This window comes from Eptesicus fuscus, chromosome 9 (assembly GCF_027574615.1).
Source record: "Eptesicus fuscus isolate TK198812 chromosome 9, DD_ASM_mEF_20220401, whole genome shotgun sequence".
Lineage (NCBI taxonomy): Eukaryota > Metazoa > Chordata > Mammalia > Chiroptera > Vespertilionidae > Eptesicus > Eptesicus fuscus.
The window spans coordinates 70,861,774-70,876,902 of NC_072481.1; the positions used below are offsets into that span (position 1 = coordinate 70,861,774).

The 15,129-nt window shown below is 45.1% G+C and overlaps 1 pseudogene; it reads right to left on the reverse strand.

The window, feature by feature from the left end:
* Positions 1–14,416: 14,416 nt before the first annotated feature.
* Positions 14,417–15,068, reverse strand: LOC103298018 (phosphatidylethanolamine-binding protein 1-like; annotated as a pseudogene).
* Positions 15,069–15,129: the final 61 nt, after the last annotated feature.

A 15,129-nucleotide genomic window follows, 5' to 3' on the forward strand; every position in this document is an offset into this window, starting at 1 on the left:
GATTAATGCAATCATATGTAATATACAGGTTTTTTGATCATTATAATTTGTAAGTGTTCTGGTTTCCTGATGCCACTGTAACAGATTACCACAGACTTAGTGATATAAAACAACACAGATTTATTTTCTGGCAGTCCTGGAGATTAAAGGTCCAAAGTCAGTTTCATTAGGCCAAAGTCAATGTATAAAACCAGATTTGGTTGCTGAATCTGGAGGTGGTTAAGTGGAAAATCTGTTTTCTTGCCTTTTTTCAGTTTATGGTGATTGCCTGTCTTCCTTGGCTTGTGGCCCCTTCCTCCATGTTCAAAGCCTCTGCTTTCAACATCACTTCTATAGTCAAATCTTCCTGTCTCCACATTTAGGGCTCACCTGGATGATAATCTGCCCATTTCACAATCTGTAATTTAAATCACATCTGCAAGTCTTCATTTTGTTTTGTTAATCCTCACCCCAGGATATTCTTTCCATTGAATTTTTTTTTTTTTTAGAGAGGGGGGAGAGACAGAGAAATATCTGTGAAAGAGAGAGAGACATCGATTGGTTGGCGCCCACACTTCCTTTCCCCGCCCCTTCCCCCCCACCCCCCCCCCCACACACACATACAAACACATACACATCGGCTGGGGCTCTTCAGTCTGCATGCTGAAACTCTCTTTCCACTGAGTCAAACAGTCTAGGGCTGCAAAGTTGTTTTTTGCCATAAAAGATAACATTCACAGCTTCCAGGGATTGGTCCTGGATATCTTTAGAGGCCATTATTCAACATCAAGAGTGAGATTCATTTATATTGAAGCATATATTTGTTGTTCATTCATCTTAATTGCTGAATAGTATTCTGTTAATTTATCCATTTATTATATCCAAAATTTATGCATTCTACCATTGGTGGACACTTTGAGAATATCTAGTTCTGAACTATTATAAATAATGCTGTGAAGAACATTGTTATGTCTTTTGGTGAGTATATATATATGCATTTCTATTGATACATACCTTGGAGTGGAATTATTGGGTCATGGGTATGCATATATTCAGGGTTTTTTTTTAAATAAATATTTTATTTATTTTTTACAGAGAGGAAGAGAGAGGGATAGAGAGTTAGAAACATCAATGAGAGAGAAACATTGATCAGCTGCCTCCTGCACACCCCCTACTGGGGATGTGCCTGCAACCAAGGTACATGCTCTTGACCAGAATTGAACCTGGGACCCTTCAGTCCACAGTCCGACGCTCTATCCACTGAGCCAAACGGGTTAGGGCAGTGATGGGCAACCTTTTGAGCTTGGTGTGTCAAACTTCGCCAAAAAACTGAGCATAACTCGGGTAGTGTGTCACTTTGAGGAAAAAACATTATTTCGCAAATGTTTCATCCTCGGGAGCAGCAAATGTTTCATCCTTGGCATGCGGCCGCGTGTCATCAGAAATGGCTACACGTGTCAGTGCTGACACGCGTGTCATAGGTTTGCCATCACTGGTTAGGGCCATATATTCAGTTTTAGTATGTACTTGTCAGTTTTCCAAAATGTTTGTGAGAAGACACCATTTTAATGTTTACCATAATAATGAATTACTAATTGTTTAGTGGCCTAAGAATGTGTATGGATTTCTCAATATACCAAAATTATACCAAATAAGTTATACTTGCTACAGCAGATATGTTCTTTTTTTTAGTTATTTTGGCCCCCCCCCCACCCACACACACACACACACTTATCAGTAGGGGGAAGTTTAATAAAAATAGTAATATAATAATAATAATAATAATAATAATAATAATAATAGAGATCAACCAAAAGACTTGTGTGCATGCATATGAGCCTATCCAGTGGTCACGGACAACAGGGGGATGGGGGCATGTGTGGGGAGGGGTTTGGGATGGGAATAGGGGGAATGAGGATAAATATGTGATACCTTAATAAAGAAATTTTTTTAAAAATGACTGCTCAGTAATAAAATGTCCCCTATGATCCCCTATTACACAGTTGGTCGAAGCTTTAAGAAAAAGGACCCCCGCCCCTTTTTTGGGGGAAGGGCCAGGTCTGTTCTTATTTAATACTAGAGGCTCGGTGCACGAAATTCGTGCACCGGGCCTCTATTCCTATATAATAGGCTAATATGCAAATTGTGCCCTCAGGAGTTTGACCACTCGCTATGACGTGTGCTGACCACCAGGGGGCAGCATGGAGCAGAGGAAGGTCCCAATCTGCCCTGATCACTGGCCAGGCCTAGGGACCCTACCCATGCACAAATTTCATACACCAGGCCTCTAGTATATGATAAATGTGACATGAACGAAAGTGATCAACACTTTGTACTAGATCTTTAATATGTTATTTCATTTCTTCCTCACCTCTGTGAGTTATTGATAGTTTAGGGTGGCAGACTGGTAACAGATATACCATTAAAGATAAAGACATACACGATGCAATATTTTCTTTATAAAATTTCCTATCTTATGCATAATGTAGTGAGTTGGAAAATAATATAGTCCATGGCTATTTCCTTTCAATTTCATATTATCTAATAAGTTTGCTTTTGTATACTTTATATGAATAGCACTTGTTTATCAGTGACATGGAGTTAGTAGTGGAGGTAGAAGAAGGAGATCTGACTGAAAAAATTTTTAGTTGAATTGAGAAGGGTTTTTGGGGGGAGGGGTTTGTATATTTTTGTTTTTATATGTTTTTATTTCAGAGAAGAAGGGAGAGGGAGAGAGATAGGAACATCATTAATGAGAGAGAATCATCAATTGGCTGCCTCCTGTATGCCCTCTATTGAGGATCAAGCCTGCAACCCAGGCATGTGCCCGGGCCCGGAATCAAAACATAACCTCCTGGTTCATAGGTCAATGTTCAACCACTGAACAACATTGGCTGGGCTGAACTGAGAAGATGTTATTGGGGACTTAGGGATGGAGGGAGAGAGTTGGTCTCTGAAAGGATATATCTAGTGATGGAAGAAGAAATTATGCTTGCTGTTAAGGCAGCTAAAGAGCCTCAACTACTAGGGGGAAATATGGCAGGCTCAAAATTGTTTCGTTATGGAAATATCTTCTAAATAAGTTTGCTTCCTTTTTTGTGCCTATAAAAGATACATTAACTTTATATTTATGTCATTAAACTTCTAGGATGCATGTAGTAAGGTGTAGTAATATAGTTAAAAATAGACAATAATCATTATTTCAGAAGCAGTTATTTGGTGTCTTACACAGCATAGGGTATTTTAAAAGTCTAATAGTATTAGATTAAGATATACTATTGAAATATACATATAATAGTAGCCCCTATAAAATTTGGTCTATGTTCATCACTTTCCAAATAAACAGAAGTTAAGAGAAATTAAGTAATACAACAACCTCTAGCAATTGGAGGCATTAGAATTTGAACCCCAATCTAAGTAGTTCTAAGGACTATGTTTTTTTTTCTACTACATTCTGCTTCTCCACCAAAAGTACTCTGAAAACACTGGGTTGAATCTTTATGCCTTTATTTGAAGGTTATTTTAAAAATTATAAGCCTGCCTGAGGATAGCAAAATTGTGTGCTACTGCAAGATAATTGTAGAGCTCACTCTAAGAAAGCAAAGGTAATGTCTGGTAATATTTTTAGCTTTCTATTTCTGCCCACTGTTGCCCAAATGAGTCACTAGTCTCTCAGTGTTATGCAGAATATGAACTATAGTTATAGAAGCTATTTCATAAAGTTGATTTATTGCAAAGGCTTTCTATGTGACTTTTTTTGCAGTCAAAATGCTTGACAGCTTATTGAAAAAAAAAAAGTGACCTGGAACAATATCTCACTCCCCTCAATCCAGGGGGATTTTGGAAGGCTTGAGTTGGAGTTATAGCCCACTGGAGAAACAAGTGACCCTTATAGTCTCATCTGATATATCGAACACAAGATAAATTATTTTGCATTAAGAAAACAAAAACCTTCAAATCTATCCCCTTTCCCCAATTCCTCCTGTAATATAGCTGAGAAAACACACACACACACACACACAGTGACCTGGAATTAGGTTCTAGAATTTCATCCTATCCAAATGTTGCAGAGTTTTGGATTTTGGGTGGAGTAACCTCTCAAAAACCAAGGCCAAATTAAAATTTTTAATTGCAAGACCCCTATTTCTTCATATCCTAATAACAAACTATTATGCAAATAGGAATCATGATTTGGTAGCTGTGATCCATTATTTGTTGTTGTTTTTTACATTTATCAGGATAACATTTTATGCCGCTACGGTCAACATGAACATATAGGTTTAGCAGACATATAGAGCCTTCCCAGATGCCCCCAACGCATAGTAAGTAATCCCTCTGAACAGTCTGTGCCTGTGGTATTTCTATTTTTGTAACTCTCATTCCTTATTACAATTTGCTTACATATTTGTCTGTGAGAGTATCTGGGGGAAAGTAGTCATGTGGTCATCTCTATCTCTAATAACTTATATAGGGTGTGGCAAAAGTAGGTTTATGGTTCATACTAGAGGCCCAGTGCATGAAATTCGTGCACGGAGGGGGATATCCCTCAGCCCAGCCTGCACCCTCTCCAATCTGGGACCTCTCGAGGGATGTCTGACTGCCCGTTTAGGCCTGATCTTGGTAGGATCAGACCTAAACGGGCAGTCAGACATCCCTCTCACAATCCAGGACTGCTGGCTCCCAACTACTCGCCTGCCTGCCTTCCTGATTGCCCCTAAATCGCTTCTGCCTGCCAGCCTGATCACCCCCTAACCACTCCCCTGCCAGCCTGATTGATGTCTAACTGCTCCCCTGCCAGCCTGTTTGCCCCCAACTTCCCTCCTCTGCCGGCCTGGTCACCCCTAACTGTCATCCCCTGCAGGGTTGATTGCCTCCAACTGCCCTCCCCTGCAGGCCTGGTGCCTCTCAACTGCCCTCCCTTGCAGGCCTGGTGCCTCCCAACTGCCCTCCCCTGCTGGCCATCTTGTGGTGGCCATCTTGTGTCCACATGGGGGCAGGATCTTTGACCACATGGGGGCAGCCATCTTGTGTGTTGGAGTGATGGTCAATCTGCATATTACTCTTTTATTAGATAGGAGGATAGAGGCCTGGTGCACGGGTGGGGGCCAGCTGGTTTGCCCTGAAGGGTGTCCTGGATCAGGGTGGGGGTTCCCTTGGGGCATGGGGCAGCCTGAGCAAGGGGCCTGTGGTGGTTTGCAGACCAGCCACTCCCCCTGGTGACCCAAGCAGAGGCCCTGGTATCTGGGGTTTATTTACCTTCTACAATTGAAACTTTGTAGCCTGGAGCGGAGCCAAGCCTCCTGCTCGATCCGTGGCTGCCGTTTGGATTTGTTTACCTTCTATAATTGAAACTTTGTATCCTTGCGTGCAGGCCTGGGCCCACCAGAGTGTGTGGAAAGCTTGGCTTCTTCTGTTGCCAGGGAAACCCAAGCCTCCCTTCTGGTAGCCATCTTGGCTGGGGCTAATTTGCATACTCGCCCTGATTGGCTGGTGGGCGTGGCTTGGCTGGTGGGCATGGCTTGTGTAGCGGAGTGATGGTTAATGTGCATATTACTCTTTTATTAGAGAGGATGGATAACAATCTACACTAATAAAAGAGTAAGGTGCAAATTGGCATACCTCCGCGATGCCCACCAGCCAATCAGGAGTGAGTATGCAAATTAACCCTATGCAAATTAACCCCCCCAAAAGATGGGTTAATTTGCATACGCAGGCACCAAGCGGCTGGGGGGCAGGATGCTTGCGTCATTGCCATGGCGATGACACAGGCATTCCGCACCGCCCCAGTTGCTCCGGGCCTCTGGGCAGCATGGGAAGGCAGAAAGGCGGCTCCGGGCTGGATCAAAAAGGCGGCTTTGGCCCGAGCAAAGGCGGTGCCGGCGCCAGGGGAAGGAAGGCCCATTCTTGCACGAATATTTGTGCATCGGGCCTCTAGTACAATAATAATATAGGAATAAACTGTTTTGCATACTCACAACTGTAAACCTATTTTGCCCCACCCTGTATAGAAAGGTTTTTGCAATTGAACTTATAAGTATCTGCTTGTGGTCAGTACTGATTTAGCCTGGTGTTCCATACCATCTGTTCCAGAATTTCAATGTAGGGCCTAAAACAAGGGCAATGCTTAGTGAATATTCAATGGTGATACTAATAGAAAGGAGAAAAATTGCATTTCAAGTACTCTATTTAGGAAGAAAGGACCACATATGAATCATTTAGTAAAAATTTTCAGGAAAAATTGGTATTTACTCCTGAAAATTTTAAACTTCTCTGGAAAAATAATTTTCCCAATATAGCATACTCTTTGGTTCTAGGAATGCCAGATAAAATGTTACACCATATAATTATAAAAATGGAAGTTACTTGAGGTATTTTAAGTAAGGAGGGATTTAATATAGGAAATTAAAATTTTTGGAAAGGCTGGTGGAGCAAAAGGAGGTGTTGTTGCCCAGTGATGGGGACAATAGGAAGGTGCATCTTCCCGTGGAACCTTCATTTGCAGAATTCAGCTCGTGCAAAAACCCTTACTGCCCATGGCTTAAAGGGGTTGTGCTTCTGGCCCCATGCTCCCAGTGCATGTTTGGCTACCTGGTGCCATGGGGCCTACTGTAACTAGAGGGTGCAAAACTCTTCTGGTGCCACCACTACCTGACCTAAAGGATAGTTTCTATCTCCCTTTAGCTTTCCAATCTCTTGCACATGCCTGCAGTTGACAGAACCCTAAGCAGGAACCTTGCCGGTAAGGGAGTCTGAGGAAATTTCAGGTTTCCCAGCCCCTGCAATACAGTGACAGGGTGGGAATGATGCTGAACACATCACTATCTGGAACACGCATTATAAACATAGCTTACAAGAAGAATATTGGTAATTATAGCCGCCATCAAAGTTCTGCCCAGACGGGAGTTTTAGGATAGAATGGTTCCCATCGCATGCTTTTAAATATTTAACATAATACATAAGTGCTTTTTAAAACCAATGTCTAGAATTGGTTCTGCTTTTAGAGTACTAGGTGACCTTATTGAATTTTTGGCCTTAGTTTTCTTACTGGTAAATTGGAAAACTTAACTGATTTGGCAGACTTTCAAAGGAACAGTAGTAGAAGGCTCTTTAAGCCTGTTAGATGGGGGGAAAAATATGTGTACATACAAATGTGTGTGTGTAAATGCATAGTAAATTGTGTGACAAAAAGAATACTGTCCTTTGTGAAAACTGATTTATTTTATTTTTTTTTTTTTGCTGCCCAGTGACTGTATGATTTTATTGGCCAAAAGTGGAAATACAGTTCCACTAAAGTTCATTAGGCATTGACACTGTGCTGAGAACTAGAAACACAAAGATACATATTATGTACTCCAATTCAGTCAATATTTATTAAGTATCTATCCACTAGGTGCTGGGACTACCAAAACGAATAAGGCCAGATTCTTTCCTAGGAGATCCTCATAATCCATGGGTAAAGACTGATAAGAAAATACTGAAAGATTATGATGTATTGATAAGAAATTGGCAGTAATGACCAAAAAAATTGAATGGTGAAATTTAAAAATTTTATTCACAATAAGGAAGTTGGAGTCTACTTAAAATTGCTATGTAGAAGGGGGAAATACTGAATCTGGAATAAAAAGATCTCAGGCAGTTAGAACTAAGGGGTTTTGGTCTTTAAATGTGTGTAAAATGCTCACTTTGGGAAATGCTGAAAAGTAGTTTTAAAAGTCATATAATCTCACCACAAAGACAATCACTGGTAACATTTTTATGTATTCCTTTCTAATCCAAGAGCACCTTTAAAAAATATATAAATAAAACCCCCAAATGGAAGCATATAAGTGCACAAGATATGAGAGAGAGAGAATCCATTTGGGCCAGGTATTTCACAACCATCTACCCAGTCACTCAATCAGAAGCATCCAACTACTGTCAGAATAATCCTGAAACTAGTTTAATCATTCATTTGAAAGAAATCCTTCAATTACTCCCCTTAGATTTTAAGTTTGAGTGTCATTTTCTTATTTCAGCATACATAGTCCTTTACTATCTAGCTCCCATTCACCTCACTAGCTAGACCTTCTCTCCCACTACCCCAATGGTCAGAGCACAGTGGTTAGTGCATGTCAGGGAGGCAACCAATAGATGTGTCTCTCTCATCAATATTTCTCTCTGCTTCCCCCCCTCTTCCCGCCCCCACTTCCACTCTCTCTTTAAAAAATAAAACAAGCCCTAGCCGGTTTTGCTCAGTGGATAGAGCATCAGGCTGTGTACTGAAGAGTCCTGGGTTTGATTCCAGTCAAGAGCATGTCCTGGGGTTGCAGGCTCGATCCCTAGAGGGGCAGTGTAGGAGGCAGCTGATCAATGATGTTTCTCATCAACATTTCTCTCTATCCCTCTCTCTTCCTTTCTCTCTCTAAAAATCAACAAAAACATACTAAAAAGAGCAAAAATACTCACAGGTTGCTTTTCAAGATGCGGCAATCTATTCTGTTCACTCACTGCACCATGCACAGTATCTCTAACAGCATTTGTCTTGTTGTCCTGGAATTATTGGCATTTTTATCTCTTATTCAACTCAATAAGTATTCCTTGAGATTAGGGATTATATATCTTGAAGTTCCTGCTTCTATCACAATACCCAACATTATAAATAATCCTACCTAATAAAAGAGTAATATGCAAATTGACCGTACCTTCGCTACACCCATAAGCCACGCCTGCCAGCCACGCCCACCAGCTCATCAGGAGCAAATATGCAAATGAACCCAACCAAGATTGCTGCAGCCACACAGAGCAGGAGGGAGGCTTGGGTTTCCCTGGCAACAGAGGAAGACAAGCTTTCTGCCTGCCCTTGCTGGCCTAGGCCTCCACTCAAGGCTACAAAGTTTCAATTATAGAAGGTAAACAAATCTAAACAGAAATGGCGGCAGCCACGGAGCTGGAAAGAGCGGGAGGCAAGGGTTGCCCCCAGCAATGGAGGAAGCTAAGCTTCTACAGCCCTGGCCAGCCCAGGCCTCCACTTAAGGCTACAAAGTTTCAATTATATTAGATACATGAGTCCCAACAGAAATGGCTGCATCCAAGGAGCGAGCAGAAGGCTTGGCTCCGCTCCAGGCTACAAAGTTTCAATTGTAGAAGGTAAATAAACCCCAGATACCAGGGCCTCCGCTTGGGTCACCAGGGGGCATGGCCGGCCTGCAAACCACCACAGGCCCCTCGCCCAGGCCGCCCCAAGCCCCAAGGGAACCCCCACCCTGATCCAGGACACCCTTCAGGGCAAACCAGCTGGCCTCCACCCATGCACCAGGCCTCTATCCTATCTAATAAAAGAGTAATATGCAGATTGACCATCACTCCAACACACAAGATGGCTGCCCCCATGTGGTCAAAGATCCTGCCTCCATGTGGACACAAGATGGCCACCACAAGATGGCCAGCAGGGGAGGGCAGCTGGGGGTGACCCAGGCCTGCAGGGGAGAGCAGTTGGGGGGGACCAGGCCTGCAGGGGATGGCAGTTATGGGTGACCAGGCCTGAAGGGGAGGGCAGTTAGGGGCAAACAGGCTGGCAGGGGAGCAGTTAGGCATCAATCAGGCTGGCATGGGAGTGGTTAGGGGGTGATCAGGCTTGCAGGTGGAAGCGGTTAGGGGCAATCAGGAAGGCAGGCAGGCGAGCAGTTGGGAGCCAGCAGTCTTGGATTGTGAGAGCGATGTCCGACTGCTGGTCTAAATGGGCAGTCGGGCTGAAACTGGTTTGGCTCAGTGGAGAGAGCGTTGGCCTGCGGACTGAAGCGTCCCAGGTTCGATTCCAGTCAAGGGCATGTACCTTGGTTGTGGGCACATCCCCGGTAGGGGATATGCAGGAGGCAGCTGGTCTATGTTTCTCTCTCATCGATGTTTCTAGCTCTCTATCCCTCTCCCTTCCTCTCTGTAAAAAATCAATAAAATATATTTAAATGGGCAGTCGGACATCCCTCGAGGGGTCCCAGATTGGAGAGGGTGCAGGCTGGGCTGAGGGACACCACCTCCCCCCCTTGTGCATGAATTTCGTGCACCGGGCCTCTAGTCCTACATAATAAAGAGGTAATATGCAAATTGACCCTCACACCCTCACAAGATGGCTGCCTACGACCAGGCCAGCAGGGGGGTTAGTGAGGAATGACCAAACAACTGAACAGCAGGCTGCGTGGGGCGACCAGGTCAGCAGGGGTAGGGGCAGTTAGGGGCGACCAGGCCGGCAAGGGGGCAGTTAGGGGCGATCAGGCCGGGGGTGGGAGGAGGCAGTTAGGGGTGACCAGGCAGGCAGGCAGGTGAGCAATTAGGAGCCAGTGGTCCAGGATTGTGAGAGGGATGTCCAACTGCCGGTTTAGGCCCAAACCAGCAGTCGGATATCCCCCAAGGGTTCCCGCATTGGAGAGGGTGCAGGCTGGGCTGAGGGGACACCCCCCCATGCACAAATTTCGTGCACCAGGCCTCTAGTGTTGTTATAAATAACTAGGAGCCCAGCGTTTGAAATCACGCGGCGCTGCCCTGCCTTGATACCCGAATCCTCCGCATAGAGCTCCAGCATGCCTGGCCCAGCCCCCAACCCCTCTGGCCTTCTCTGGCCACTTCAAGCCCCGCCCTCAGTCCCTCAAGTTGCCTTGGGCTGGTCCCGCCTTCTCCGAGTACCTCTCCGCTTCCACCCCGTCTCCGGAGCAACGCGGTGGCTCCGCCCCGTCATGGCACCAGAGGAGAGTGTGGAAGCCTCCCGCCTGCTGCACTGTGCTCCTTCCCCTGGCAAGTGGGCGGCGGGGTGCTCTGAGTGCGAGCGGTGGGTGGCGAAGGACTGGTGAGGGGGGCGTTACGGGATCTCACCCCCGCCCTCCCTGGCACAGGATGGTCCCACCTCCTTCAGGTGCCTCTCTGCTTCTGCCCCGTCTCCAGAGCAACGCCCCGCCGCACACACATAGGCAGCCTCCTGCGATCAGTTGTTACGCATTACGGCGTCCCGACCATTAGCATATTAGCTCTCTATTATTATGATGCTGAAGAACTTAATGTGAATTAGTATAAAAAGGGGCTGGTGAGATTTGTTTTACTTAGTAATCTTAAGGAAACACGTTTAGGAATTGTAACATGTTGTTAGTTGCCTACCCAACTGCCATTTCCCTTATTTTTTGTTATGAAAACTCAAGTTTCAGGGTAGCAGTTAGCAGTATACCCCCAGGACATGTATCTTGATAGGTCTAAGGCAGCCATGGCATCCCCCTTCCCCTTTGCCAATTGTACATCTGGGTTGGACTTGGTGGGGCAGAGAGGGAAGTTGCAGAGGCTTTAGGGAGAGGCCTTCCTCCCTAAAAGGAGAAAGTCTTTTCCTCTTCTCCCTTCCTGTCTTGTTAGCTGTTCTATAAGGGATGTGAAACCTGGAGCAGGGGCAAAAATAAAATGCTGAGAATTGTGGAGGGGAAAAATGGAGAGTCTGGGTCTTTGATGAGATCATTGAGCCACTCCAATCCTGTATTGCCTATTACATACAGACTTATTTTTATGTAAGATAATTAAAATGGCTTTATTGTTGCCTGGCCAGTGAGGCTCAGTGTTTGAGTGTTAACCTATGAACTTAGAGGTCACAGGTTCGATTTCCTGTCAGGGAACATGCCCGGGTTTTGGGCTTGATCCCAGTGAGCGGTGTGCAGGAGGCAGCTGATCAATGATTCTCTCTCATCATTGATGTTTCTATCTCTCCCTCTCTCAGTCCTCTCTGAAATCAATAACAATGTATTTAAAAATAAATAAATAAAATAAAGTGGCTTCATTGTTTAAGGCAATATATGGTTGAATGATAGCCCCAAAAAGATAGATCTATGTCCTAACCCTCAGAACCTTTGAATGTGACCGTATTTGGAACAAAGGTCTTTGCAGATACAATTAAGGATCTTAAGATCGTCCTGGATTATCTGGTGGGCCCTGAGTCCAGTGACATGTGCCCTCATACGAGACACACAGAAGAGAGGTGCACGGAGAAGAGAAAATGGACAGAGAGGAGAAGTAATGTGAAGACAGAGGCAGAGATCCGAATTACACGGTGACGATCCAAGGAACACCTGGAAACACCAGAGGCTGGAAGAGGTAAGGAAGGATTCACCCTGCAGCTTCTGGAGGGAGAAAGGTCCAGCCGGCACTTGGATTTGGGGCTTCTGACTTCCAGAACTGGGAGCAAATTAATTCCTGTTGCTGTAAGCCACCCGGTATATGGTCATCTGTGACAGCAGCCTCAGGAAACAATACAAACTGGAAGTCAGTTCTTCTGTTGGTTACAAGCCAAAGATAATACCACACATAATTACCCTGCGTGTGTCTGTGTGTGGGTCACTTTTAAAATCTATTTTCTTAGCAACTTTCAGGTACAGTTGAACCTTGAATAACAAGAGGGTCAGAAATCTGTGGATGACTTTTGATTCCCCCCAAATTTTAGTCGTCTCTTAGAATCCACAGGGGATTTAGGTTCCAGACCACCCATAGATACCAAAATCCTTGCACCCTGAGTCCCTTATATAAAATGGTGTGGAATAATGGATACAATCCGCCCTCTGCATCTGCGGCTTCCCAACCAAACTCAAAAATACTGTCTTCAATCCAAGGTTGGTTGAATCTGTGGATGAAAAACCCACTGAAAGTTTCTAAAGCTAACTTCCATCACAGGAAATAGAGGAGATAAAGGAACACAAGGAGGCAAACAGACAAGTCCACAATGTGGGTGATTTGATAAGGCAACTAATCTGGTCTCTGCAATCAAGTCAATGGCATGAAAAAAGAGGTGAGGGAGAAGAGAGTACGCTAGATTAAAAGAGGCTTTAAGCCCTAACCGGTTTGGCTCAGTGGATAGAGCGTCAGCCTGTGGACTCAAGGGTCCCAGGTTCGATTCCGGTCAAGGGCATGTACCTTGGTTGCCGGCACATCCCCAGTAAGGAGTGTGCAGGAGGCAGCTGATTGATGTTCTAACTCTCTATTCCTGTCCCTTTCTCTCTGTTAAAAAAAAAACAAACACAAAAAAACAATAAAATATAAAAATAAATAAATAAAAGAGGCTTTAAGAAACAACCAAATGCAATATGTTTAAAAATTTGATTTCAACAAACGAACTACTTAAAAGATAGCTTTGATTCAGTCAGGGAAATCTGAATATTAGACCTGGGTATTAGATGGCACCAAGGACTTACTGCAAGTTTGGTGAAGTGGGTTTCTCACTTTGAGTTCTCCCAGAGGCTGAGACAAAGATTCAAATGCAAGTAGTATATTTGAGAGGGGATCCCAGGGAACAATGGAAGAGGAGGAGGAAGTGAGATGAGGAAGAAATAAAAACCAATAAAAGCAACATAATTAAGCAGGTTAACCACTGTGGGCAAGTGGAGCTTAATCTCACTGGCCTACTTTGGGAAATACTGTAGAATACACCACGGAGCTCATCTCCACGCCCCCATGCCAAGGGAACCGGAATACTTACACACCAACTCCCATCAGGAGGTCAGGAGGGTGGGTGGGGAATTCCCTGTCCATTCTGGCCTGCTCTGTGCAGGCAGAACGGGCTCTGGTGGCCAGAGAAAGCCCTCAGGCAAAGAACATACACTGAAATGATAATGGCCACGGTGATAAGAGAAATCCGTGACACCAATTGCTACAGTGTGATGGTAGTATTGTGATCATGTAAAAACATGACCTTTCTCTTAAAATGTAAACTGAGCTTAGCCTGGTGTGGCTCAATTGATTGGGCATCATCGCATGCACCAAAAGGTTACTGGTTCAAATTCCGGCCAGGGCACATGCCCAGGTTGGGGGCTTAATCCCTGGTAGGGGGCCTGCAGGAGGCAGCCAATAGTTGTTCTACTCTCATGTCAATGTTTCTCTCTCTGTGTCACTCTCCCTTCCTCTCTCTAAAAATCAATTAAAATATTTTTTAAAAAATATACTGAAGTATAGGAGGATGAAATGCTGTCTGAGATTTGCCTTAAAATACTTTTTTTCCCCCCACACAATTTTTTATTTTTATTCAACTGTAAGCAAACAGCAGAATTAACACAACTCCATTTAGCAACTCCAGACTGGCTTTTGTTACACCCAGGAGGAGTGATAAACTGAACAGGCACAGACTAACGGATTTCAGATAACCCCTCGCCCGGCCCTGCAGCTTAACAGGAAAGGGGACTCTTCAGATTGCTTTTCCAGCACTGCTCTTCAGAGGATACGCCTTTAAATTCCGGGCTGTTATTCTTATAGTAACAATCTGATGACCACATCCTGGTACCAAAATAGCCCCCAAAATGGAGTTCAAATCTGATCAAAACATAAATCCAGGGTGTGTGACCCTGTACAAGGATAAAGGACAGGCAGAAGGAAAAGTCACCTTACAGCTCTGTCTGCGCAGGTCTCGCCTGTGAGGGTGGGAACAGGGAAGAGGAGAAATCAACATGCATCACTGAACTTGAGAACACTGCCCCCGGGGCCATGTCTGTCTCCCGGCTTTCCCCTGCTTCCCAGCCAGCTGCTCGTGGAGCTTGGGCACATGGTCATCCCATTCCGCCTGGTAACACGTGCCGGCCACCGGGGGCCCGAGCTCGCACTTTGTGCGGAAAGATGCCGCCTTGAATTTGCCGCGGCGACGTCCAGATCGGTTGCCGGGAATGGGCTCGGCACACTGCAGCGGCGTGGCCTGTGCCCTTAGGAGGCCCAGAGCCCACATCATCAGAGGGGACGGTGCCCCTGCCGATGTCATTGCCCTTCGTGTTGACCACCAGGAAACGGTGCCATTCCCTAAATCTGGGGTCCTTTCTGCTTGGAGCATCGGGGTTAAATATTTTTAAAAATTTAAAAAATATTTAAAATTTTTTATTTTAAAAATTTAAAATAATTAAATTTTCCATCAAGACCAGGGTGTAGAGTTGACTTGAATCAAGGCCATCCCATGAAACACCGGGGGGCCGGTTCTTAACCTGGGGGGGCGTCAGCACTTGGCCCCGCTCGTCGACCTCCGCCCCGGAGGATTTGGCCTGCAGCGGGCGCTTCGGCTTCTCGTCCACCTCCTGCAGGCTCCCGGGCCCGGACCGCTGGCTGAGGTCCACCGGCATCGCGGGGCCGAGCGGGGACCTACCGGAGAGCCCGGGGGAGCCGGGGGCAGGCCAGCAGCAC